This window comes from Phyllobates terribilis, unplaced genomic scaffold, assembly GCF_046119375.1.
Source record: "Phyllobates terribilis strain yellow unplaced genomic scaffold, ASM4611937v1 Scaffold_5__5_contigs__length_657084704, whole genome shotgun sequence".
NCBI lineage: Eukaryota > Metazoa > Chordata > Amphibia > Anura > Dendrobatidae > Phyllobates > Phyllobates terribilis.
Genome location: NW_027362765.1, coordinates 147916334 through 147941632, shown reverse-complemented (window position 1 = coordinate 147941632; position 25299 = coordinate 147916334). Strand labels below are relative to the sequence as shown.

General features: G+C 42.7%; 1 protein-coding gene across 6 annotated transcripts in view; it reads right to left on the bottom strand.

Annotated features, from left to right (window-relative positions):
- The window catches only part of TANC2 (tetratricopeptide repeat, ankyrin repeat and coiled-coil containing 2), a 483567-nt gene that overhangs the window by 355017 nt on the left and 103251 nt on the right, over positions 1-25299 (bottom strand). For 3 of the 6 annotated variants that reach the window (XM_073683148.1, XM_073683153.1, XM_073683154.1), the window contains exon 2: positions 4004-4069. The exons of 1 other annotated variant lie outside the window; for it this stretch is intronic. The gene's annotated coding sequence lies outside the window, so the exon portion shown is untranslated. Of the gene's footprint in view, positions 1-4003; positions 4070-18285; positions 18461-18613; positions 18733-25299 lie in introns of those variants that run through there. 2 more of the 6 variants (XM_073683150.1, XM_073683149.1) reach the window with 2 other exon arrangements.

Genomic DNA, 25299 nt, shown 5'->3' with positions numbered 1-25299 from the left:
GTGTCCCTCACACTACACCCCAATAATCTGCTGCCAGACACCTCCTGTCACCAGATTACCTTATACAAGTTACCAAAGAAACCCTGATGCATCTGGACAGAGCTATGAACGGTGCACAATTGTGCAAAACAGTTCCCAGTGTAGTACAAACATGGCATCATGGCAGTGCAATGGTCATCACCAAGCATTACCATATGTATGGGAGCATCAGTACTCTCATGGCTGAAAAAAATCTATCATGGATCAGAGTAACGATGCCCATACTAAAGTTGATGAAAATCAACAATTTCAACTGTAATAAGCAGTCGTGGGGTGAAATTTAACAATCATCGTTTTAACCACCTGATGAAACACCATTGTCTTCTGGAGAGAAGTCGGCCACGCTAGAATTTTTTTTTTGTATTACAGTTGGTCAAAATATCTGATCTACAAATGATATTTCCTTCGGAGTTTTGGAAGCAGAGGACGTTTCAGGCAAATGCAGGCGGAGGGGCCAGGAATCACAGACCGGAGGCAGGCAGAGGGGCCAGGAATCACAGACCGGAGGCAGGCGGAGGGGCCAGGAATCACAGACTGGAGGCAGGCAGAGGGGCCAGGAATCACAGACCGGAGGCAGGCAGAGGGGCCAGGAATCACAGACCGGAGGCAGGCGGAGGGGCCAGGAATCACAGACCGGAGGCAGGCGGAGGGGCCAGGAATCACAGACCGGAGGCAGGCGGAGGGGCCAGGAATCACAGACCGGAGGCAAGCAGAGGGGCCAGGAATCACAGACCGGAGGCAGGCGGAGGGGCCAGGAATCACAGACCGGAGGAAGGAGAAGACCCAGTGCACAGTCCAGCCCCTGTGCACCCAAATTGTCAGAAATAGTGTTGAGCGCAAGTGCTCACTACTCGAGTTTGGTTAGGGTGCTCGGGTATGAACTGAGTATTGCGGGTGCTCGACTGACATGTTTGAGTCCCCGCGGCTGCATGTTGCGCAGCTGTTACAGCCACAAAACATGCGGCCGCAGGTACTCGAGCATGTCACTTGATCACCTGCGATACTCTGTGCATACCTGAGCACCCTAGGCAAGCTTGAGTAGCGAGCACTTGCGCTCATCACTGATCAGAAGACTTCAAATGGTGATTAAAGAAGAACACGGCAAATTTCTTCACCAAAGGTATCGATGTAATTATTGTATTACAGTGAAATTACAGCCATCCTTTACATTACAGAATCATGCTGACAGGTGTCAAGACGTCGTGTGTACATACCCCAAAAACCTACATGCATCAGCGCAACTATTGCTCACTAGACTATTTGTTCAACTTGCTTCTATCTAATGTTTATGGCTACCATGATGGGGTTATCCAACTTCTGAGAGAAAAAAAGAGGAAAAAAAATTCAAGACAGTTGCAAACGTTAAACGACAAAAAAAGAAAGAAAAAAAAACAACTGTTTTTAAAATCTATTTTAAGCACTTTAAAAAGCCCTTAAAGAGGGGTTGTCCACTATTTCACAATTTTTTCACAAATAAGCCCCAAAAGGTGCAAAAATATAAAACAAAGAGAAGCAAACAAGAAAAAAACATAAAATACCTACAGGACTGGCAGAAATCCTGCATATTGTGCCCCTCGCAGGCTTTCTTGTTCAGAAGGGGCATCAGGATACCGCTACAGCCGGAGGAAGCAGCTAGGAGACCGGCGGGGGGCACAAGTGCATAGAGAATGGTGGAACTTGTCAGTCTTTTAGTTGAGTATCGTTTTTTTTTCTTTCTATTCTTGCACCATTTGTGTCCATTTAATAATAACCATTATTGGACGGCCCCTTTAAAGCTTTTTATCTACATGATGGCCACATCATGATGCTGCCAAATAGAAAAAGCTGAAGACATCTTCATTTATAAAACCCCTGGTGCAGCACAATCCTTGCACATATGTGCCATGGTGTTTTATCATGCAATGGTTTAGAGAGCAGCATTACTGGAGGTGGAGAGATAGGTAAGGGATGAGCAGATGGAACCAGCGGGGACGTCTCGTGTTGCCTGCTGTGTATGAATAAATTCACCGTCTCCTAGTGTAATGTCAGGACATAACAAGCAGCAAATAACCGCAGACAGTACTTCATATATAACTTCCATGTAATATAAAAAAAAAGTAAATAGGGTTACAATTTTCCCTTCTGCTGCATCTGCTTAGCTCAAAGCTAATTTAAGAAAAAAAAATAATGTGTGGTGTGGTGTCCGCCATATACCTGGTGGTGTGGTGCAGCATGTCTCCTGTGCACGGTGTAGCCAAGACAGCACATAACAGATGTTGGAGAGTAGACCCGTACAGAAGTCACATCAAACATGAAAATCTATTCCAATCTGTTATTTAACAGATCCCTGCCCACCCAACAGATCACATAGACCTCTACTGCGTCCATCATGTTTCCCATTTTAGATTACTGAACAGAACTAACAGAAGCGCGAATATATGTTAAGTGCTCATCCATTTTTTTCATGCACGAGAAAAAAAACTGTCCAAGTTTCATCAGTAGTTTTATACTGAGTGTCGTATGAGTTTCTTCCGTTTTTCTCAAATGAGAGAAAAAAAATAATTCTCCACCTTTTCCTATCTAACTACCTGTATGATGATGACCAATCATAAGTGGGCAGCAAAACAGCAGATAATTAACACTCCCCCACCATACCTAAGAACAGGTTGCTCAGTGTGTGAGATGTAATGATAGAGCTCTGATCTCCTGGTCTAACCTCCTGCATCAGTCAGTGTGGGGGGAAGACCAGTGCAGCTAAGTGTAGCTGTGTCACATTGCAGACCATTCTATTAACTCTCTTCTCCTGCACAGTCACCTCTGCTGCACTGCCTGTCCTCCCCCACTGCTTATCTGGAGATATGTCAGTAAATACACTTATGGGTGCTGAGCTCAGGCAACTTGTACTCACTCTGCAGTGAGATGAGGGCTCTCAACATATCTCACACAGGAGTAAATCTCCCGTGTGAGAAATAATGACAGCCCTGATCTCACTGCAGGGCGAGTACAAGCTGTATGAGAGCTGCAGACACAAGTGTGATAGTGACATCTTCAGATGGGCAGTGTGTGGCAAGGGGGAAGTACAGCAGAGGTGGCAGTGCTAGGAGATGAGGAGAAGTGATTGAAGGGTTTGTAATGTGAGCGGCACGGTCTCTCCCACCACACTGACTCATGGAAGAGGTTTCACTAGGAGATCAGAGCTGTATCATTACTTCTCACACACCTGCTCTAAGCTACGGGGAGGAGTGTTCTTTCTCCTGTGTTGCTGCCTGCTTATGATTGGTCAGCATTATACAGGGACAAAAAAGTACTCACCCCCAGAGAAAACTATCTGACAACACCCACTTGGACTGGGTTTTATGCCACTCTGCAGTCATGTGTCAAAGTTTAATATGAAAAATTTGGTTAAAAGGTGCTCTCTAACGTACAGTCACACAGCTAATAAGCAAAACTCAATGTATGCTTGCACTGGAACTTGCAACAGAAATACAATGTCGCACATTTGTAGTTTGAACAGTCATGTATCTGCATGAGTCTCAGCCCCATTCAGTGTAGCTAATGATTTCTTTCTTTTGTAAAGAAGCAGCTTTAGTAAAAGACTTGTTAACTATTAAAGTATTTATATGCATCCTTGGTAGATACATGTATAAAACTGCAATGCAGATTCCCATTTATAGTATATATAACAGTAGGCAGGGTGTGGGCATTTTTAGGATGACTTTAGTGAGATATTGAATCTAATGATTTCTATGGAAAGGCATGGCGACCTACCACAACTGCGACAGTCACAAACACGTTCACTTTTCGGTCACTGGTCACAAGTCGCACATGACTCACTTGCCATAGATGTCAATACAAGTTGCATGCGACTTTAATATAATTTGGCTACTTTTTAACAGCAAAACTGCAGCTACCAATAGGTGTAATGTATACATAAATTCATTTCGTTCATAAATCATAAAAAGATGAGGTCCGATAATGGGCCTACCTTGGAAATCGGGATCCAGGTGGCGTCCGTAAGACTCTGAAACTCCCTCCATACACAGCAGAAATCCTAGCAGACAAAAAGAAAAAAAAGTAGGGGAAAGAAATGTTGATTTTCTGGCTCTCGTTCCTTCCCTCCCTGTTTCCTACACCTGTTTTGAATAATTTCATCAAGAAACAATGGTCACATTTAATGCAAATTCTCTGCGTGGCGCTGAGTCCCCACATTCCTACAGACACAGCAGAGTTTTTCCTCTTCACACCATCTTATAAACGGAGTATTACTAAAGCTGACACATACAAGCGTCTGCAATGTGCTACAAACTCAGCGTGGAACCCGGGAGAGTCTGTTCAGACTGTATATTGGCCTTTTTAGGTTTCAAGGAAAAGAGTAAAATCCACATAAATTAGAACAGAGAAATAAACTGCATGAAAGCCGCATAATCACCTCTATGGTTGTTAATGGAATAGGCATTATTTTTTTATTTTTTTTTGGAATCAATTCTACAACTTTGTAACTGGATATATTAAAAAGGACCCATCACTTGCGCAAAAAAATTGCAATAAAGGGTAGTCTGGCGTTAGGGTACAAGTCTACAGTCACTATGTGACCAGTGCGCACGCTGTGAGGATTCTCCAGTGTCGGGAGAGGCGGGCACGTGACACCAAGAACGCGATTTGCATTCATGCAATCATGTGCCGACTAGACGTGCGCGGCCTTGCTCAATGCAAGTGTATTGAGAGAGACCACACAGGTCTAGTCGAAATGTGGCTGGAAGTATTAAAATCACGTACTTGTGGTCATTTGACAGCCTGCTCCCGGCACCGGAGAATCCTCAGAGTAGAGGATAGACTCACACAGTAGAAAAAGAGTCACAAAGTGACTGCAGACTTGTACCGAAAGGCTGGTCACGACCTTTAAATACCTTGTAAAATTCCCCAAGCTCCCAATTCTGCCTCTCCTTTCAGTTTTGTGCTGAATTGCTCCATTGCATTTAGTTCTTCTGGAGCGCAGCATGTGAAATTTCTGCTTGAGGTCCAACAGGGCATTTCTTCAGAGTCTTCTCTGGGGGTGTTTTCTTTCACGAATCCCTACTAGACAATACCAATCACAGCTTGGCAGCGTTTTGCATGTACATGTTCTAGCAGTATTTTTCACAGATACAACACCTACCCATTATAATCTATGCTGCAATTCACATGTCTGTGCTTTTTCATGGACCATGTGTCTGTGCAAAACTCATGGAGACATGTCCGTTTTTTTCCAGTATCACGGATGCCAGTACACATGTGCCATCCGTGTGCTGTTCATATTTACCAATGCAAAGGATAGGAGAATCTGTGTCATTTATTTATCCATCTGTGAAAATCACAGATGGACACAGACCAAACACTGATACAAAACACTGAGGACACCTGTACCATTTTTTTCACGGATGTGTGAATGAGGCTTAAGACGATGTTGAGCTGTGATTGGCATCATCCCAGAAGGAGTGGTGAAAGCCCCCAGAGAAGACTCAAGAAATGCTCAGTTGCACTACAAGCGGAGATTTCACATAGCGCGCTCAAAAATCAACAAATGTGAATATCTTTGTAATGGAATGATGCAGCGCAAAAAAAAGTGGCAGAATCACTGGAGCTCATAGATTTTTTTAAAGTCTTTATTTTCCATTTTAAAACAACAATAGAAACCATTAGAATCATTCAAATGATGTAATAAGTATCAAAGTATCATCAATGACAATGTTCATTGAAATCACTTATAAAAAAAAAAAAAAAAAAAAAGAAAAGATTGAAGATCATTTAAACACTACAAGTCCTGAGTATATTAATGTCAATAACAGACGTCTGACTCAATATTGTGAATAACAGAAAAGCTTTAAACGACAAATAAAGAATCAAGAATCATATACCCATACATTCAAAAATGCAACACCCAATTATACCAGTCCCCATGCCCATCCATCCACCTTCCTTGATAAGTCCACACCTTATACAGGTATATTATAGAACTAAATATACAGAGAACTCTGCTGGGAAACTATTGGCCAGGGTCCATCATTTCTAACCACCGTCCCATATCTTATCAAATTTATAAGCACCTCTCGGTCCATATAGAGGCATTTACATTGAGGAATATATTTATTGATTAATGAGCTTATGGATTTTTACAAGGTAAGTGACATGTCCTCTTTAAAGGGACTTTCCACAGCGATGGTATTTAATAGTTGTCAACATTACTGGGGATGTTTAAGCACCACCCAACACCTCCCTGTTAGCACCCCCAGCTGCCCCAGACTGCCCACTTATGGGTGAGGCATACATAACCTCTGTCCCAGGAGTTATGGGACATTTGGAACAATAAGCAAATATGATACTGATCGATTGGGGTCCGACGTATGGTACTCCCACCAATCAGCTCGGATAAAATACTGGTATTACATGCAAGTCAGCCACAAACTAGCTGAAAGGAGCAGTATGAGAATTGGAAAAAATTATTATGTCCTTCCAAAAACAGCACCAATCATACTGTAATGACTTCAGAACTACAGCAGCCTTTGTAGAAGTATTTCTCCCAGAAAATTATATTATTTTGTGTTGTTCCAATACACACAAAGGAGATAGAGAAAAAAAAGGCAAATTGGACATACGGTAATTTCACACAAAACCCCAAATATGGGCTGGATAAAAAACCGTTGGCACTTTTCCAAAATTATGGGTAAAGAACTTTGTTTCAAGCATGTGATGCTCGTTCAAACTCACATGTGGCAAGTAACAGGTGTGGACAATATGAAAATCACACCGGAAGCCAGATAAAATGGGGAGAAGATGACTGAATCTTTGTATTGTGTGTCTTACACCAGGCATGGGGAACAGAAAGAGGAAAAGAGAAAGGTGCCAACACTTTCGGCCATGACTAATACAGCTAAAAGTTGGTGTTCTGGGGGGCAAACAACAGAATTTCAGTATTTTATATTTTTCAAATTCAATATTTATTCAAAGATTTTAACACTTTCATCACAAAAAGATAAAATAAAAGTCAGAGGGTAGCATAACTTAAAGTGAAATCACATGAGTAGAATATAATAGGGGTGGGGTGGGGTGAATAGGAGGTGGGAGAGGGGTGTATTACATCAACATTCTAATGAAGGGTTTGTTCTTCTATGTGGGTGAGAGCGAACCAGAGCAGCGTAAGGGTTGGCATTTCTGTATTTTAGATGACGCTTGCCTATACAAGTCTATGAGAGTGCATGAAAAACGGATTCCATAAGGATCGATAATATAGTATCCAATTTTTATGGATACATTGCAGCTTTTTAATACAGAAAACTGTATTTGTTCTTGGAAATTTTAACAACTGCTGATGTATGAAAACTCATACATATAGATGACCATACGTTTTTTTTTTCCTCAGATGATTTTTTTCACCGAGGCAGGTAGACTGAAGTTTTTGATTCTTTGACTCTCAATACATCGGTTACAAACAGATGAAACTTGTACGGAAAACTGAAGTACAAAGCCCTTCTGTGATTCATCTGTTTTACACAGATCCCCACAGACTATAATAATATAAGAAAGTTTGCAATACATCAGAGAAATCTGCTTCTTTCTTCACTTATGAGCCACTTCTCTTCCCAGCCTCCAGAACGTATCATTACTGGAAAAAAAACAACAAAATAAACAAAAGCTGAAATTTGTCTTGGTCAAAAAGGGACAGCAAGCTCACTGATCTGTCAGATTATAGCCGCCTATGGAGCTCTATGGAAAGAAGAGGAAGGAGGAGCAGAGTGAGAGAAAGGTTGAGACACAATAGAAAGATATCCATCTCTCCCTAGAGCTGGATTCACAGCTACACTACTGATCTATACTGTATTATCCTCCATGCTGCGGCTTCTGAACATGTCTTCCAGAGAGAAAGTAGAGCAGGAAATCCTCATCTCTGTGCTAGTCTCCACACCCTAACTAAAATTATAGAGCCTGCAGATCAGGAAATTAGTGAGAAATGCAGGATAGAAGTCATACAATGGGTAGAAATAGTGTTTATATCTCATGTGCTCCCACAATAGCCTGTACTGAAAAGTCACCTGAAATGACAGTATTAGGATCAATGATCCAAAGTGATAGCTCCAGAGGTGGTCAATAATAGTATTAGGCAGGTTTGTAAGCTGGGTACTGCACATCCACCCCTATTCTATAGACGGAGCTGAGCAGTTCTGGCTGCCACCAACACCGGGAACAACTGATTGGCGGGGAGGCTGGGTATTGCACCCCACCGATCAGACATTGATGACCTATCCTAAGGATAGACCACCAATGTTCAAGTCCCAGAAAACCCCTTTAAGTCTTAGGCAATCCAGAATAATACAGACATTTTGGACCACAACTCTGGACCTTCATCAGGGACACTGTATTAATCCCTAGTGACAGAGGTCACAGCTACACCAGCTCATTCAACACTATTGTTCCTGTCCCCTTTATATATCTGCAATCTGCCTGATGAAGGTCTGGAATTGTGGACCGAAAAGTCTATTATTTTCGACTGCATAAGAGTTGGAAGTTTGCATCTACCACATTGGAGCGCAGAGCTTTTCTTGTGGAGCTTTGAGTCAGGATCATCCCTCAGAGCAGGCCATCGGGAGAGGCACCGAGAAGACCCCTGGGCAGAGCTGGCCTGTAGGCTGGAATATGAATGAAAACATTGCGGTCCTGGGATGTTTAATAGCAATATTTATCTTTTCAAGTTGCATAAATCACATAAAAAGCAGATTTCACAGGGCTGTCAGGAAAACATAAAATATAAGATCTATACAGAAGAAGCAGAGGGGTCTGGCCAAGCACTGAACTTTCCTGTGATAATCTGGCAAGCAGTGAACCACAGAGACTTGTCACGGCCCATTTCTCCTCACATTCTTTCTTTACCAGTAAGCGTATTATTAAAGTAGACTATCCGCCCGTCCAACACAAGTCACATACTCTGCATACAGCAGAAATACATAAAGGTCACATTTGCTGCCGAAAATTTCCCAAAATCAACAGTAGCAAATCCATACCAAAACTTGAGAATTTTGGTGCAGATTTTCCTGTAGATTCTGAAAAACAAAAGTTTATTTTTTAAAGTGAATCTGAGGACATAAAATAGGAGCAGAGACCCTGATTCTGGTGCTGTTATTTATTGGGCTTCATGCAGTAGTTTTGATAATATCACTGGTTTTATCAGTTGCAGCTCATCCTCTCAGTGATGTGCTCCGTCTAACTACGTCTGTTCCATTGATTGACAGCTTTCTGTCTACACTGTGCATAGGCAGAAATCTGCCAACCAATGGTGAAGCACAAATATTGAGGACTACGCAGCAGCAGGAGGAGCTCATTATTGAGAGGACTAGCAGAGCTGCAGCAGATAAAATAGTGGCTTATCAAAACGATAGCAAGAAGCCCAGTGATTTATAAACCACTGGAATCAATGGAGAGATCTACTCGTTCAGATCTCATCCAATTGCCCTCTAGTGTATTGTTTTGTATATGTGCAGATCTGCACTGAAATATCCATCCCTGTGCAGTTATTTTTTTTATTTGTTCATAAAAAATAAAGGTATCACTGAATAAAAATATAGAACAAATAAGAATGATACACTGCAGCAATTTTCTTTTTGCTATTTGGTGGGAGTGCTTTACACCACTGCTGCAAAACATGAGAACACAAACCAATGCGCAGACTGGCTTCCCCATGTGCACCTTCTGCTCCCGTCCAAGATCCTCAGTTATGCTTCACTTCCACTTTACTTTAGGACACTTTTTAGACAGTGTACTCCATTTCTGAAACTTTTTTGCCATATGGGAGAGATGCAAATAAGCCCGTCTCCCCAGATATGGCGATTAGCTCCCGGCTCTGTTCTGGTACACAGAACCTCGATTGCACCGACGACAGATGGACGAGTTTTCCATTCACCTTCTCCTACATCTGCTGAGGGAACGCGGCTTCTTTAATAGTTTGAAGCCACCATCCTTAGGTCTCTTCATAAAAGCTAGACAGTAAAGCACCTCCATGCTTCCGGCAAAAAGGGACGCTGGACTTTATATAGCCGACATGTTTTGCAGAAAGGAAGACTTAAAGGGGCTGTTTAATATTAGAAAAATATATAAAAAAAAATAACACCAGCCAGTATGGCATATGGTCTTGGTTTGGTATTGCACTATTTAAAGGGATTTTCCATCCCTCTTGCAAGACCTCTTCTCTCAGTGTGTTTTCCACCTGAATAAAAACACGTATTCATGCAGAATAACACAACACAAGAGGTTTCTCACCCTTCCCAGGTCCAGGCCGGTTCTCAGTCACTGTTCCAGGATTCTGTATTTGCTGCAGTGGTGACTTCATGAATACAGCACACATCACCGCTGCAGCCTATCACTGAGCTGAGCAGGTTGTGCCTTCTACATCAGGAAATCCACAGAGCTCGGTGACTGTTTGCAGCAGTGATGTGCACTGTAGTCAGGATATCCCTGCTGCAGTCAATACACTGGCTACAGTGCACATCGGCCCTGCAGCCAGTCACTGCTCTACTGATGTAGAAGGCACAACCTGCTGTACGACAAACTGAAGTGGTGATATATGTTGTAGTCGTGACATCACCGCGGCACTTATACACCGAGACCAGCGCAGCGGCGGCGAATGGGATCTGGCTTTGGAAAGGTGACTACGTACTGTGATTGTTATTTTACATGTATAAAAGTGTTTGGAGAGTACCTTTATTACTGTGGAAAACCCATTAAATAAAACAGAAATTAAAAGTTACTTGACTGTCTCAACCTCAGCAGCTCCAGTGCAGGCACTATAGTATGGTAACACTATTTTATTCAGTTCCTTTCCCTCTGGCCAGTTTAAAAAGAAGGATGGAAAATCCCTTTAAATGAATGGGCCTGTGCAGAAACCCCATGATCAAGAGTGGTGCTGTTTCTGGGACATCACTAACCAAATACCTCATCTGAGATCTTTGCTGAATTTGCTGTATCTCCATCTGACCGCACGATCAGCAGCTATGATGAATGTTCTTTAGTTTTACATTTTTTTAGAAGACTGCTTTTAATCTTGCACTTGTAGAAACAATTTGGTATCTACGAATATCCCAATCTAATCCCAAGCCAAAGCCCCCTTAACCGGATTCAAACCCCGTAAGTGCCAGCACCCCTCTGCTATGCCGTCCTTCCTGTTCTACAACGTGCCACTGACGGCATATGTGTGAACACTACAATTATGCGGCCAGTGACACATTATTGACAGACGGGATTTGTGTCTAGGACACTAACAAAATATTGAAAATATTTCAGTAACTTTTTATTGTAGGAGGCAGGGAACTGCAAAGGCAACAGAATAAATCAAGTGAACAAATTTAGGTTTCCCCCAGTGGCCTCGAATTTAGGATCTAGTCCTCCCTCTTCCATGTTTGTGAACAAAGACTGCGCGGTCGCTGCTACATCAAAGTTACCAAGCGCAGTATTCGGCAATCTCTGCCAGTGCCATAGACTTCAAATAGAGCAGCAGAGCACCTGCTCAACCACCTTTCCATTCAAAAGGGGGACGCATGACCCTCATTCTCATCATCAATGGCTGTCCCAGTGGCCATACCTCCAACAATCAGCAAGTTATCACCTATCCTGTGAATAGCTGATAATTTGTAATCTCGGTACAACCTCTTTGAGGGACAGGGTGATCATCATGCAAAAAAAATCATTCCATCTTACAAAGGTGGATTTTAGACCTCGTCAAGGACAGTCACCAACTAATCTTTAGCAGTGAAAGCAGAAAGAAAGACATGTGGCTTGAAAAGCGATCACAATTACAAAAAACTATATATACACATGATGCAAAGATAAAAATCAATAAAGGTCATGGGGGTGGTGTTTCGTGCTGAACCAGCCCGCCCTCGGTGCACTAGCCCGGAACGAGCCCGCCCTCGGTGCACCAGCCCGGAACCAGCCCGCCCTCGGTGCACCAGCCCGGAACCAGCCCGCCCTCGGTGCACCAGTCCAGAACCAGCCAGCCCTCGGTGCACTAGTCCACTCCTCAAACCAAGCCTCTTTTCCAACATAGTTATTGGTGAAGTAATTAGCACAGAGGATTCACAAATATGAATTTAGTCATTTAAACATAAAACAGTAAAGTAGGTTGATAAATGGCACTTTTGGTTTCTGTGTCTTATTAGTTATCTAGGACAATATGCAGATGACATAACATTTGACCCTTAAGGGTTATTCCCATCATTAAAAGTTATCACTTATTGAAAAAATAGGTGATAATTCAGCAATCAGTGGGGGTCTGACCTCTGGGACTGCCAACGATTCAGAGAATGCCCCATTGGAATGGAGTAGTGGTTGTGTGTGTGCCAACACTTCGTTCATTCTCAATAGGACTTCCATACAAACAAAACAAAAAAAAATAAAGAGTGCTGTACTCGGAAATCCTCAACAGTCTCATAGACAGTGAATGGAACAATGGCTCATGCAAGGCGACCACTCTAATTGAGTGCTGTCTCCGGCTATCTCACAAAGAATGAATGAAACCGTGGTGTGCAATCCAATGGGGCATTTCAGAGCCCAGTTCTTGGCATGGTTGAGGTTCCCAGTGTTCAGATCTCACCAATCCACAATCATCATTTATTTATTGGATAGGTAATAACACATTAAACTACAGTTTTCTAGTAAGTGCTCATGTTTTATTTTATGACTAGTAACCTTTAAAGAGACCGAGCAAATTCTCTGCAACGCAAATAAAGGCCACATAAGGCATACTATAAGGCTAAAATAAAAATAAACTGGACCCCAAAATAGAATGTAACTTTGATTTTCAATGTTCTGGATGATTCAGTCACAAAAAAAAAAAAATTGGAAAATCAAGAACTTATTTACATCACAAAGAAGAACCGAAATCCCTAAACAACTGCACCGACATCTGATCCTGATTTATGTAAACTAAGGAGGAAAATAAATAAATAAAATCGAGAGCCATACATTCCAGGAAGGAGAGCAATTAGACCGCACACGCATGAAAGCCATTAGGACAAAACAAAACTGCACCAAACACTTGGACAGTGAGAATGGCAACAGACGCAACTCCGGGCAGAGCGAGATCACTGCTGAATAATTCTGCAGTCTCATCAGCCAGAGGACATCAGAAAAAGTTAAAATTCACACACTAAATAAGAGTAGATACAACTTACTAGATTCTCCATCCATGCCACTAAACAATGAGGACACAATGCATTACTAAAACAATAGGAATGGTAATCTGGAAAAAATAGAGAGATATGGAAACAAGTTTAAAGGGAATCTGTCAGCAGAGAGTGCAGCATGATGTAGAGATCCTGATTCCAGGGATGTATCACTTACTGGTCTGCTTGATGCAGTTTTGATAACATCACTGCTGCAGATCTAACAGTTCTCTGAATGTGGAGCGCTGTATAGCCCCGCCCACACCACTGATTTGTCAGTTTTCTGCCTATGCACAGTGTACACTGTAAGCTGCTCATGAACATGGGAGGACTACCTGGCAGCAGGTTTACTAGTCCTCTAGTGATGAAAGGAGGACTGTATTTAAAGAGGCTGTCGATTTAAAAGGCGGAAATAAGATTTTTTGTAAATACTTTGTGTTGTGAGTCTTGCCTGTGAGCGGCGCTATTGCTGTCTGCTCATAGGCATCAAGTGACCCCGGCTGCCGCCGACTGATATCCGCTGACGACAAGTCAAGATCTGGCTGTAGATGGGCGCGACCCAGTGACGCGCACCCCCTGATTGATGGGCTATGGGCGGCGTTTCACCGCACGTCACAGCCCAGCATCCAGCGCGCGCTTTCCCTGCTCCTCTGCATTCATTGGGACAGATTATTTTATTCTCCGGGAGATAATTCGCTGCCAGGAGTCCGGCACTAGCTCTCTTATAGTGAGCACAGGAGCGTTTGGATGAGATGGACATTGCTGTGTGGGTGGGATTCGGTAGAGCTCGGCAGACAGCGATCTAATGGGGGCCTTATCGCTGTAATGGAGCTTGTAAGAGATGTGCCAGAGTCAAAATTTGAAACCTTCACCTAACGCTAGTCTTCTGACTGAGAGGAGGGGGATGCAGCTGCAGCCTCAGACTTCTTTAAAGGCCTCATTTGGACATTCGTTTTTAGTTCAAGGTGCTGTTCACATGGTCACGTTTGTGTTCTCACCACTCGCAAATAGAAAAATGTAGACATGCCCGCTTTTAAGTTGGATTTCTTATGGTCAATCCTTTTGTTCTCTGGGAAACAGGTCGCCACCAGAGATGTCTGGAAGAGGCTCTTTCATAGAGAACCCAGCAGTGCTCGGCCAAGTTGAGTGTTCCTGTGTATGAGGAGTTGGGAAGGATTATTTTGAAGGGCCTTATCATTACCTGATCTCCTAGCCAATGCTAGACAACTGATCTCCACATAGTTGCTCCTACTGTAATAACGGCATATACCAAGAAGCAAATGTCAATTTCTCTTAAAAATCACAAGGCGGCAATAAAGAAAATTAATTCCGGGCCGTTCTCCTCACCCGGAGAGGGGTCTCGGAGTGACCCCAATCTGTTCTGCAGGCCAGTACGCTGCAAGGTCACGCTGCTTATTTCTGCTCCCTTCTCCGCTCATTGATGGCAGTCTGAGCACCAGTCAATCTTCTGTGATAACCTTCCTGCTGAGTGTTGTGGCAGAGCAATCATGAACATCACTTAGATCTCTGAACACACAACAGGATAGACCTTATTGCAGGAGAGACAAAGCCATGAATTTTCCCCGAGCAATTAGACAACCTCAGGTAACACAGCGACAAGCTCCACTATTCCAGCTGACAATGTTCCCATATACTTAAATGCTATAAAAGCCACTTAACTATCCAGAATAGAAAAAGCTAATTGTATGATTGCTGGGGGGGTCCGACCACTGTTGCCATTCTTGATCATGGGGGTCAGATAGCCTTCTTTGTCAAATGAGCATCACTGTGTATGTGCGACCATAATCATCGTCTATGGGACTGACGCCACCTGGCCATCTCCATCAGTCTCATTCACACAGTTCGTGGCCCCATCAGCTAGACCCCCAGCAACTACACAATTATCAACTTACCTGTTTATAGCCTATAATTGTATTTTGAAACTTGCTTTTTAGAAAGAAAAAGTAGATGTACACTGGTAGTTTTAATCACAGCAGGATACTACCTACCCATATAAATGTAGGCTTCAGCTTAGGAGATGATTCACATCAGATAGGTTCCCAGCAAAGAGCACCTGTTTTCTGTCTGGAAGTGACGGTCAATCATTTGTTACTTGTACACTACACATGTCTGCCAGCACCAATATCCATGCGATCCAAGACTGATGTGAGGACAATAAAAACTAAAGGTGCAGTTACACTGGCCGATTATGAGGAACGAGTGTTTCTAGGAATGTTCGTTTCCTAATAAATCGACCATAGTAAAAACAGGCTGCCAAATCACCCAACAAAAGAGAAAAACGCTAGAGAACATCGTGTATATGTATCTCTCGCTATCAATCTATGGAGTTGGAAGTTTGGTTTCAAATACCGATGGCTTCTTGTTGGACAGAGAGGGATTTGTTAGGAACTTAAGGGTACAAGGAGTAGAACAACAAGATTCTGGAAAGCCTTATCCATTAATTGCAAAGATAAGTGGTAAGAGAAACTAAACTATGTCAGGGCGAAATAACATTTCCAAAGACACCAAAACTGACATCTATCAACCGTGCCTGATATTGAAGAATTCCGGTGAATAACAACAAGCTGTAATACCAGAAAAGGCCTATGGTCAAATGTGGCACTAGTACTGCTCCACCACTTAGGTCATCACACAAGTAGATTATAAATACCCACAAACGTAATGTAGGGATTCACGCTCTCTGGTAGCCGCTTGGATCATAAAGGCCCAGGGCTTTTTTTTCCCATCTCAAAATGGAATAATAATGTTTATTTCCATTGCTTGCACAGTACCAAAAACAAAACCATAAACAAAATCCCTAGCCTTGTCCAGGTGCTAAACCATACAGAACGTGGCTACTCAGACACGGCTCAGCTAGTCTCAGTTCAGTCACACAAAACAGCTCTCGTCCATAGTAACCAGTGACACTTGCAGTTTGGTGCACTCTTTTCAGAGACATTCTGGCTTGTCTCTCTCCTGCTCAGCTTCCCCAGCTGACTGCCAACAGTGAACACAAGGCCTGGCTCTAGTCATAGCTATCCTACTACTAACGCAGGAAAAGAAATATGATGTCATTGGAATCACTGAAACTTGGTGGGACGATACACATGATTGGAATAAAAGGCTAAAAGGATACAACTTATTTCCAAGAACCTGACTTGATAAACGAGGAGGAGGTGTTGCATTGTATGTTAGAAAAGTGTATATCTGCACAGAGATTGAAGCAGAGACTGGGAGTTCTGTGGAAACTGTTTGGGTAAGAATACAAGGAGAGAACAACGGAAAGGACACCATTGTAGGCATTTACTACAGGCCACCTGGGCAAGCTGAAGATATGGATGAACTCTTTATGTATCAAATGACCAAGTTCTCCAAAAAATATGACGTAGTGGTCATGGGAGATTTCAACTATCCAGACATTTGTTGGGAATCTCTCTCAAGTAAAACTAACAGGTCAAGCAAATTCTTATCCTCTCTTGCTGACAACTTTATCTTCCAAAAGGTAGGGGAGAAAACAAGGGGATCTGCTACTTTGGATCTAATCCTTATAAACAGGGAGGAAATGGTTGAGGAGGTAAAGGTGGCTGGGACCCTAGGAGGCAGCGATCATGCTATTATAGAATTTTGGATAACTAGAGGAGGAAGACATGTGAACTCTGTGTGGCATTGACCTGGTCTCTAATCTGAGCTGCTGTTAACCTGCGATTTCTGAGGCTGGTGACTTGGATAAACTTATCCTCAGAAGCACAGGTGACTCTTGGTCCTCCTTTCCTGGGGCGGTCCTCATGCAAGCCAGTTTCTTTGTAGAGCTTGATGGTTTATGCAACTGCACTTTGGGACACTTTCAAAGTTTTCCCAATTTTTCGCACTGACTGACCTTCATTTCTTAAAGTAATGATGGCCACTCGTTTTTCTTTACTTAGCTGCTTTTTTCTTGCCATAATACAAATTCTAACAGTCTATTCAGTAGGACTATCAGCTGTGTATCCACCAGACTTCTGCACAACACAACTGATGGTCCCAATCCCATTTATAAGGCAAGAAATCCAACTTATTGAACCTGACAGGGCACACCTGTGAAGTGGAAACCATTTCCGTTGACTACCTCTTGAAGCTCATCAAGAGAATGCCAAGAGTGTGCAAAGCAGTCATCAAAGCAAAAGGTGGCTACTTTGAAGAACCTAGAATATAAGACATATTTTCAGTTGTTTCACACTTTTTTGTTAAGTATATAATTCCACATGTGTTAATTCATAGTTTTGATGCCTTCAGTGTGAATGTACAATTTTCATAGTTATGAAAATACAGAAAAATCTTTAAATGAAGGCGTGTCCAAACTTTTGGTATGTACTGTATATATATATATATACACACACACACACAATCACTGTATATTATATACGTACACAAAATATGTATTTAGATTTATTACATAAACATCATTGTACACAGACAACTGTATATAGTACATATCCAATTCAATTACATGTGTATGTATATGCAGCTTTACAATTCAGACAATTTACAGGCATTATGGGCACTGTCCCCATTGGGGCTCACAATCTACATTCCCTATCAGTATGTCTTTGGAGTGTGGGAGGAAACCAGAGGACCCGGAGGAAACCCACACAAACACGAGGAGAACATACAAACTCCTTGCAGATGTTGTCTTTGGTGGGAGTTGAACCCAGGTCCCCAGCGCTGCAAGGCTGCAGTGTTAACCACTGATCCACCATGCTGCTGATATAAACAGCACGTGCTTTGTAAACATGATGCTATTCCATGCGAAAGAGGCAGCGAAAAATGAAATGCTGTACATTTTAGGGGCCAATTTAAAAGGGCTGTTTGAAAGTAGAAAAACAGTGCCACACTTGTCTTTGGGTATTGTCTGGTATTGCAGTTAAGCTCTGGGGTCACTTCAAAAGGGGCTGAGCTGCAACACCAGCCATAAAACATGGAACGAGGGGTGCCGTTTCTAGAAAACAAACGCGTACGTAACAATGTGCATTGAGCTGCTCTTCCAGGATTGCTCCCGTGATCCCGTACACCATTACCCACACTGGCTTAATCCCTCAATACTCACTTATTGCAGCTGATGGGAAATATTCCAAGCTGAATCCGCCTCGCTCCCAGCACAGACTGCAGCGCAGAGACAAGTCACAATGGCAGAAAGCAGCGTATGTTCACCGAAATGTGAGCTGCTACATTTTTTTTCTTCCTCTCTATGAAAACAATGGTGTTGCGGCTGCTTGGTCAATCTGGAGAGGAACAAACCAGAGTTGCTGGTTCTGTCATCCTTTCTTAACCGTTTCATTGACAGAACTCTCTCCATAGCATTATTCTAGAGGTAACACACACACAGACAGACCTGCCAGACATACATACACGTCAGACAGACACACAGATCTCACGTTTCTATCTTCTCACGGTAAAGACTGAAACATAAAGCCTTGTCTGTACATAAGAGACATTCACAGGCACGGCCCGCTAGGTGGCGCTGCTGTAGATATGGACGTGCATTGCCGGTGCCAGGAGGCAGACAGCACTTTATGCCCTAAGCCCTGTCTTACTTGTTAGCCACAAATGCATATATAATGGAAAAATGCCAAGAATGCAAAAAACACACATGCACGGAGAACGTCTGTGGTTTGGATTTTCCTTTATAGGCTTACAGGAAATACTTATTTTTATACATCACTTTTTCAACTACAGTACAAAAAAAAAATAAAGAAAAATCTATATTCTGCAACCACAGATAATACGGAGATAGCTCAAAGCAACCAGTAAATAGGGATCTGTATACAAGTAACTGGCATACACAGAAGCTGCCAAAATAAGTCACCCTAATGTGTCTTACAAAAATGAAGACTGCTATGGGCAGCTATCCTTATACACGTGGTTAAAATTGTTGATACCCCTCGTTTAATGAAAGAAAAACCCACAATGGTCACAGAAATAACTTCAATCTGACAAAAGTAATAATAAATTAAAAATCTATGAAAATGAACAAATGAAAGTCAGCCATTGCTTTTCAGCCCTGCTTCCACAGAATTTAAAAAAAATTACACTTATGAAATAGGCCTGGACAGAAATGATGGTACCCCTGAAAATAATGTGACAAAAGGGACATGTTAAATCAAGTTGTGTCCACTAATTAGCATCATAGGTGTCTACAATCTTGTAATCAGTCAGTGGGCCTGTATATAGGGCTACAGATACTCACTGTGCTGTTTGGTGACATGGTGTGTACCACACCCAACATGTACCAGAGAAAGCAAAGGAAAGAGTTGTCTCAGGAGATTAGAAAGAAAATTATAGACAAGCATGTTAAAGGTAAAGGTTATAAGACCATCTCCAAGCAGCTTGATGTTCCTGTGACTACAGTTGCACATATTATTCAGAAATTTAAGATCCATGGGACAGTAGCCAACCTCCCTGGACGTGGCTGCAGGAGGAAAATTGATGACAAATCAAAGAGACGGATAATACGAATGGTAACAAAAGAGCCCAGGATAACTTCTAAAGAGATTAAAGGTGAACTTCAAGCTCAGGGAACATCAGTGTCAGATCGCACCATCCGTCGTTGTTTGATCCAAAGTGGACTTCATGGGAGACGACCAAGGAGAACACCATTGTTGAAAAAAAAAAATCATAAAAAAGCCAGACTGGAATTTGCCAAACTACATGTTGTCAAGCCACAAAGTTTCTGGGAGAATGTCCTATGGACAAATGCGACAAAAATGGAAGTTTCTGGCAAGGCACATCAGCTCTGTTCACAGATGGAAAAATGAAGCATATCAAGAAAAGAACACTGTCCCTACTGTGAAACATGGAGGAGGCTCTGTTATGTTCTGGGGCTGCTCTGCTGCATCTGGCCCAGGGTGTCTTGAATCTGTGCAGGGTACAAGTTATCTTTTTTTTTAAATTCTGTGGAATCAGGGTTGAAAAGCAATGTCCGACTTTCATTTGTTCATTTTCATAGATTTTTAATTTATTATTATTTTTGTCAGATTCAAGTTATTTCTGTGACCATTGTAGGTTTTTGTTTCATTAAACGAGGGGTACCAACAATTTTGACCACATGTGTAAGTGTCCGGCAGGTGACTGCTGTAGCCAAAAATGTGGACTTTGGTGCCTTGATACCAGTAGTCCAGCAGGTGACAACAATCGCAGATCAGTGATGCCATTAGTACAGCACCTGAGAGCTGTGGCCACTAATTGGTTGCATAAGTCATATGGTCGCTGGTTAAAAGGATTGTTCGGCCTTCAGCTACAAGTCTGCAGTTACTCTAGGTGACTGCAGACTTGTGAATCCTCACATCGCGAGCACTTCGTGCTGTAGGAATTCTCCGATCCCGGGTGATCAAGTAACCACAAATATGCGATCTGCACACTTCTGGCCACATTCCAACTAGATGTGTCCAGCTTCGCTCAACACACTTGTATTAAGTGAGGTCATGCACGTCTAGTCGGCACGTGACCGTATGTATGCAAATCATATACTTGTGATCATGTGCCCTCCGCTCCCAGTGCAAGAACAGGAGAATAATCACAATGCGCGCGCTATCAGGATTTGCAAGTCTGCTGTCACACGGAGTGACTGCAGACGTGTAGCATAAGGCCGGACCACACCTTTAACAAAGAACAGGAGCACCGACAGCTAAGTAAACACTGATTATAATTCATTCTTCTTCTTTATTTGGTAACATCTGTTTTAGTTTTTATTGATTTTGTTAGATAATCCCTTTAAAGGAAACCTGTCAGCAGGATTTAACCCTATAAACTGAAGGCATGGCTATAATGGCGCTGTGATGCTGATTAATATGATACCTGATGTGAAGGGATCCAATGAGTGGTTGTTCAATATTCACCTTATGACGTTTTCAGAAGATGATGTTTTCTGTGTTTCAGGGCGGAACGTGGGGGCAGGGTCCTCTTCTGGTTCTCCGTCCCCTCCACCAGTCTCCTCTGTTTCTTGTGCAGATCACTGATTATTCAGTGACCTGCCTCCTTTTTGAAATTCAGCGCCACCGCCGCCTTCATTGTGTGAGCGGTACGTGCTCAATGGGAGTCGGCGTCCTGTGTGCAGGACTTCAATATAATGGCGCCGGGGTTATGTATAAGCACTAAGGGTAGCACTTGTGCAGATTGATATTTCAGCTCTGAACTGAGTGGAGATCTCGGACGCCATTTTATTGAAGTCCTGCACATAGGATGCCGACTCCCACTGCGCCGATTACACAGTCATGGTGCGCGGCAGCACTAAATTTCAAAAATTAGTCAGGATACTGAATAATCAATGACCTGCACAAGAAACAGAGGAGGCTGGTGGGGGTACAGAGAAGGAGAAGAGGACCCTACCCCCACAAGACACCATCTTCTGAAAACGTCATAAGGCGAGTATAAAACAACCACTCAGCGGATCCCTTCACATCAAGTATCGTATTAATCAGCATCACAGCGGCAATATAGCCATGCCTTTACTTTATAGGGCTAAATCCTGATGACAGGTTTCCTTTAAGTTCAATGTATGTACTGTATGCAGAAAACAACTAAGTTCCCCCTAGTGGTGAATGTAGACAGACCAAATTTTATAATTTAAATGGCCACTAGCAATTCATCAAACATTGAACAAATCAATACAAGTGAATAAGAAACTTTGTACTATATCAGAGAAATCTGGTTCTTTCTCACCTATGAGCCACTTCCACTCTACCCTCCTCCTCCTCTTTACCTCTTGTGCTCATTATCCACTCTGGTTTTGAGCAGGAAGGATCTAGCCTTGTTTCAGACAGTCATATAGCCTACTGAGGTGTAATATCACAGCTGCCTGTTGAAGTCTATGAAGGGATTGAAATGGGGGGGGGGGGGGAGGGAGGAGAGGAGAGAGTGGCCCTGACACTGACAGATCATGCAACAGACTTCTATTAAGTGTTTCCCTCACCACAGAGCTGGATTCACAGCTACACTGCTCAATAATGCAGTATATCCTCCATACTCCTGAACATGTAATATATGAGCAGAAATCACTTATATCTGTGTGTACTGTATATGGGATACATCATAGCAGACAGTCTACACCCACTAGCTCAGAGACAACTGAATATTAGTAACAGTCAGCAGAAGGGAAAGCTGGTGAAAAAAAAGCAGGATATCAGTCATGTAATGGCTAAATGAAGTGTTATTCCTCATGTACACAATAAGGCTTATTCTGAAAAGTCACCTAAAACAGGAACGCTTTCAACCTCTAGTCTATGCAGAGTATTTGGAGCCCTATGCAGTGGATACATCAGACAATATATAGGGTAGTTATTAGATGTCCCTGGCTTTTGTGAATCTAGCAACAAATTAGCAGGACCTAGAAGCATAATTCATTGCTCTAGTAAATTTAGGTCATATACAAAATGTAATATTTGCATAAATTTCATTATTTTTTTTACAAAAGTTTCAGTACACATCATTTCACCATCACTCTACCCATGTTTTTGTACAATCTGAATACTCCATGGCATTCATATCCTATCAATAACAAGTGTAGCCGGCGCAGACGCTTTATCTTCAGGTTGATGAGTATCAGGAAAGAGGTCCCTGCGGTTTACACAACTGCACTGTAAAGCTGACGAAAGGCCTTCTACTCTCCCTAATTGATGACATTCGCAGCATCCCTCCGATGCAGCAGGGATTTATCTTTGCAAACCTGCATTTAGATCCCATTCAGGTTTTTCAAAAGGAATTTGATTCACACTTTCCTGAACACAGTTCTCCCAGAGGAAGCTCATTTCAAGACATTGCACCAGGGGCATGAGAAGAGCTATAAGGAAAGCATAGTGCTGCAACTAATATCAGGCCATGGAAATGGAAACGACTGGGTCTGCCTCATTCAAAATAAAATTGCTATGTGTTCCAAAACATGCTCAAAAATATATAAAAGAAACAAAAATAAGTATATACTGCTGTAATGAACCTCAGGGCGTAGCTAAAGTCACACTTCTAAAAGTTGGAAAAAACGAAAAATAAATTAATATCATCGATACTTACAGTCATGGCCAAAAGTATTGAGAATGAGACAAATAGTAATTTTTCCAAAGTTTACTGCTTCATTTTTTGTAATGGCAATTTGCATATACTCCTGAATGTCAAAGAGTGATCAGCTTAACAGCAATTACTGTACTTGCAAAGTCAATATTTGCCCAGAAAATGAACTTTAACCCCCAAAACACATTTCAACATCATTGCAGTCCTGCCTTAAAAGGAGCAGCTAACATCGTTTTAGTGATTGATCCATTAACACAGGTGTGGGTGTTGATGAGGACAGGGCTGGCGATCAATCAGTCCTGATTAAGTAAGAATGACATCACTGGACACTTTAAAAGGAGGCTGGTTCTTGGTATCATTGTTTCTCTTCAGTTAACCATGGTTATCTCTAAAGAAACACGTGCAGCCATCATTGCACTGCACAAAAATGGCCTAACAGGGAGAGTATCGCAGCTACAAAGATTGCACCTCAGTCAACAATCTATCGCATCATCAAGAACTTCAAGGAGAGAGCTTCCATTGTTGTCAAAAAGGCTCCAGGGCGCCCAAGAAAGACCAGCAAGCGCCAGGACCGTATCTTAAAACTGTTTCAGCTGCGGGCTCGGACTACCAGCAGTGCCGAGCTTGCTCAGGAATGGCAGCAGGCTGGTGTGAGTGCTTCTGCACGCACTGTGAGGCGGAGACTCTTTGAGCAAGGGCTTGTTTCAAGGAGGGCAGCAAAGAAGCCACTTCTCTCCAGAAAAAACATCAGGGACCGACTGATATTCTGCAAAAGGTACAGGGAGTGGACTGCTGAGGACTGGGGCAAAGTCATTTTCTCTGATGAATCCCCTTTTCGATTGTTTGGGACATCTGGAAAACAGCTTATTCGGAGAAGAAGAGGTGAGCGCTACCACCAGTCTTGTCTCATGCCAACTGTAAAGCATCCTGAAACCATTCATGTGTGGGGTTGCTTCTCAGCCAAGGGAATCGGCTCACTCACAGCCTTGCCTAAAAACACAGCCATGAATAAAGAATGGTACCAGAATGTCCTCCAAAAGCAACTTCTACCAACCGTCCAAGAGCAGTTTGGCACCCAACAATGCCTTTTCCAGCATGATGGAGCACCTTGCCATAAAGCAAAGGTGATAACTAAATGGCTCATGGAACAAAACATAGAGATTTTGGGTCCATGGCCTGGAAACTCCCCAGATCTTAATCCCATTGTGAACTTGTGGTCAATCATCAAGAGACGGGTGGACAAACAAAAACCAACAAATTCTGGCAAAATGCAAGCATTGATTATGCAAGAATGGACTGCTATCAGTCAGGATTTGGTCCAAAAGTTGATTTAGAGCATGCCAGGGAGAATTACAGAGGTCTTGAAGAAGAAGGGGCAACACTGCAAATATTGACTTGCTGCATTAACTCATTCTAAGGCTGAGTTCACACGATGCGTTTTTCATGCGTTTCCGCAGCGTTTTTGCAGTTGCGGAAACGCCGCGCAAACGCATGAAAAACGCATGGTAGAAGGGCAGCAATGTTCCCCAATTGAAATCCGCATGAGCTGTGCCCATGATGCGGATTTTTCCGCAGCGTAAACGCTGCGGTCAAAAATCCGCAGCATGTCAATTAATTTTGCGGAAACGCTGCTCTTTTGCCGCCATTGACTTGCATTAGACCGCATGGAATCCGCATCACTGTATATGTTGATGCGCTTTTCATGCGGTCTAATGTGCGGATGGTACCCGGGTGTGGATGAGAGGACTCTCATCCAGACCCAGGTACCATTAAAAAAAAAAAAAGAATAAAATAAAAAATATATATATGCTCACCTTCTGACGGCCCGCGCAGCGCTCCTGCTTGATTCCCCGCACTTCGCGGTTGAATGAAGGACCTTCGCTGACGTCAGAGTCATGTGACGGGTCATGTGACGCTGACGTCGGAAGGTCCTTCAGTCTTCACTGCCGGCAGCCGGGACCGAGCGAAGCCGGACACCGGGGGCCATCAGAGGGTAAAGTATATATTTATTTTTTATTTTTTGACATTCACACACTATATAAATCCATGCCGGTTGCATGGA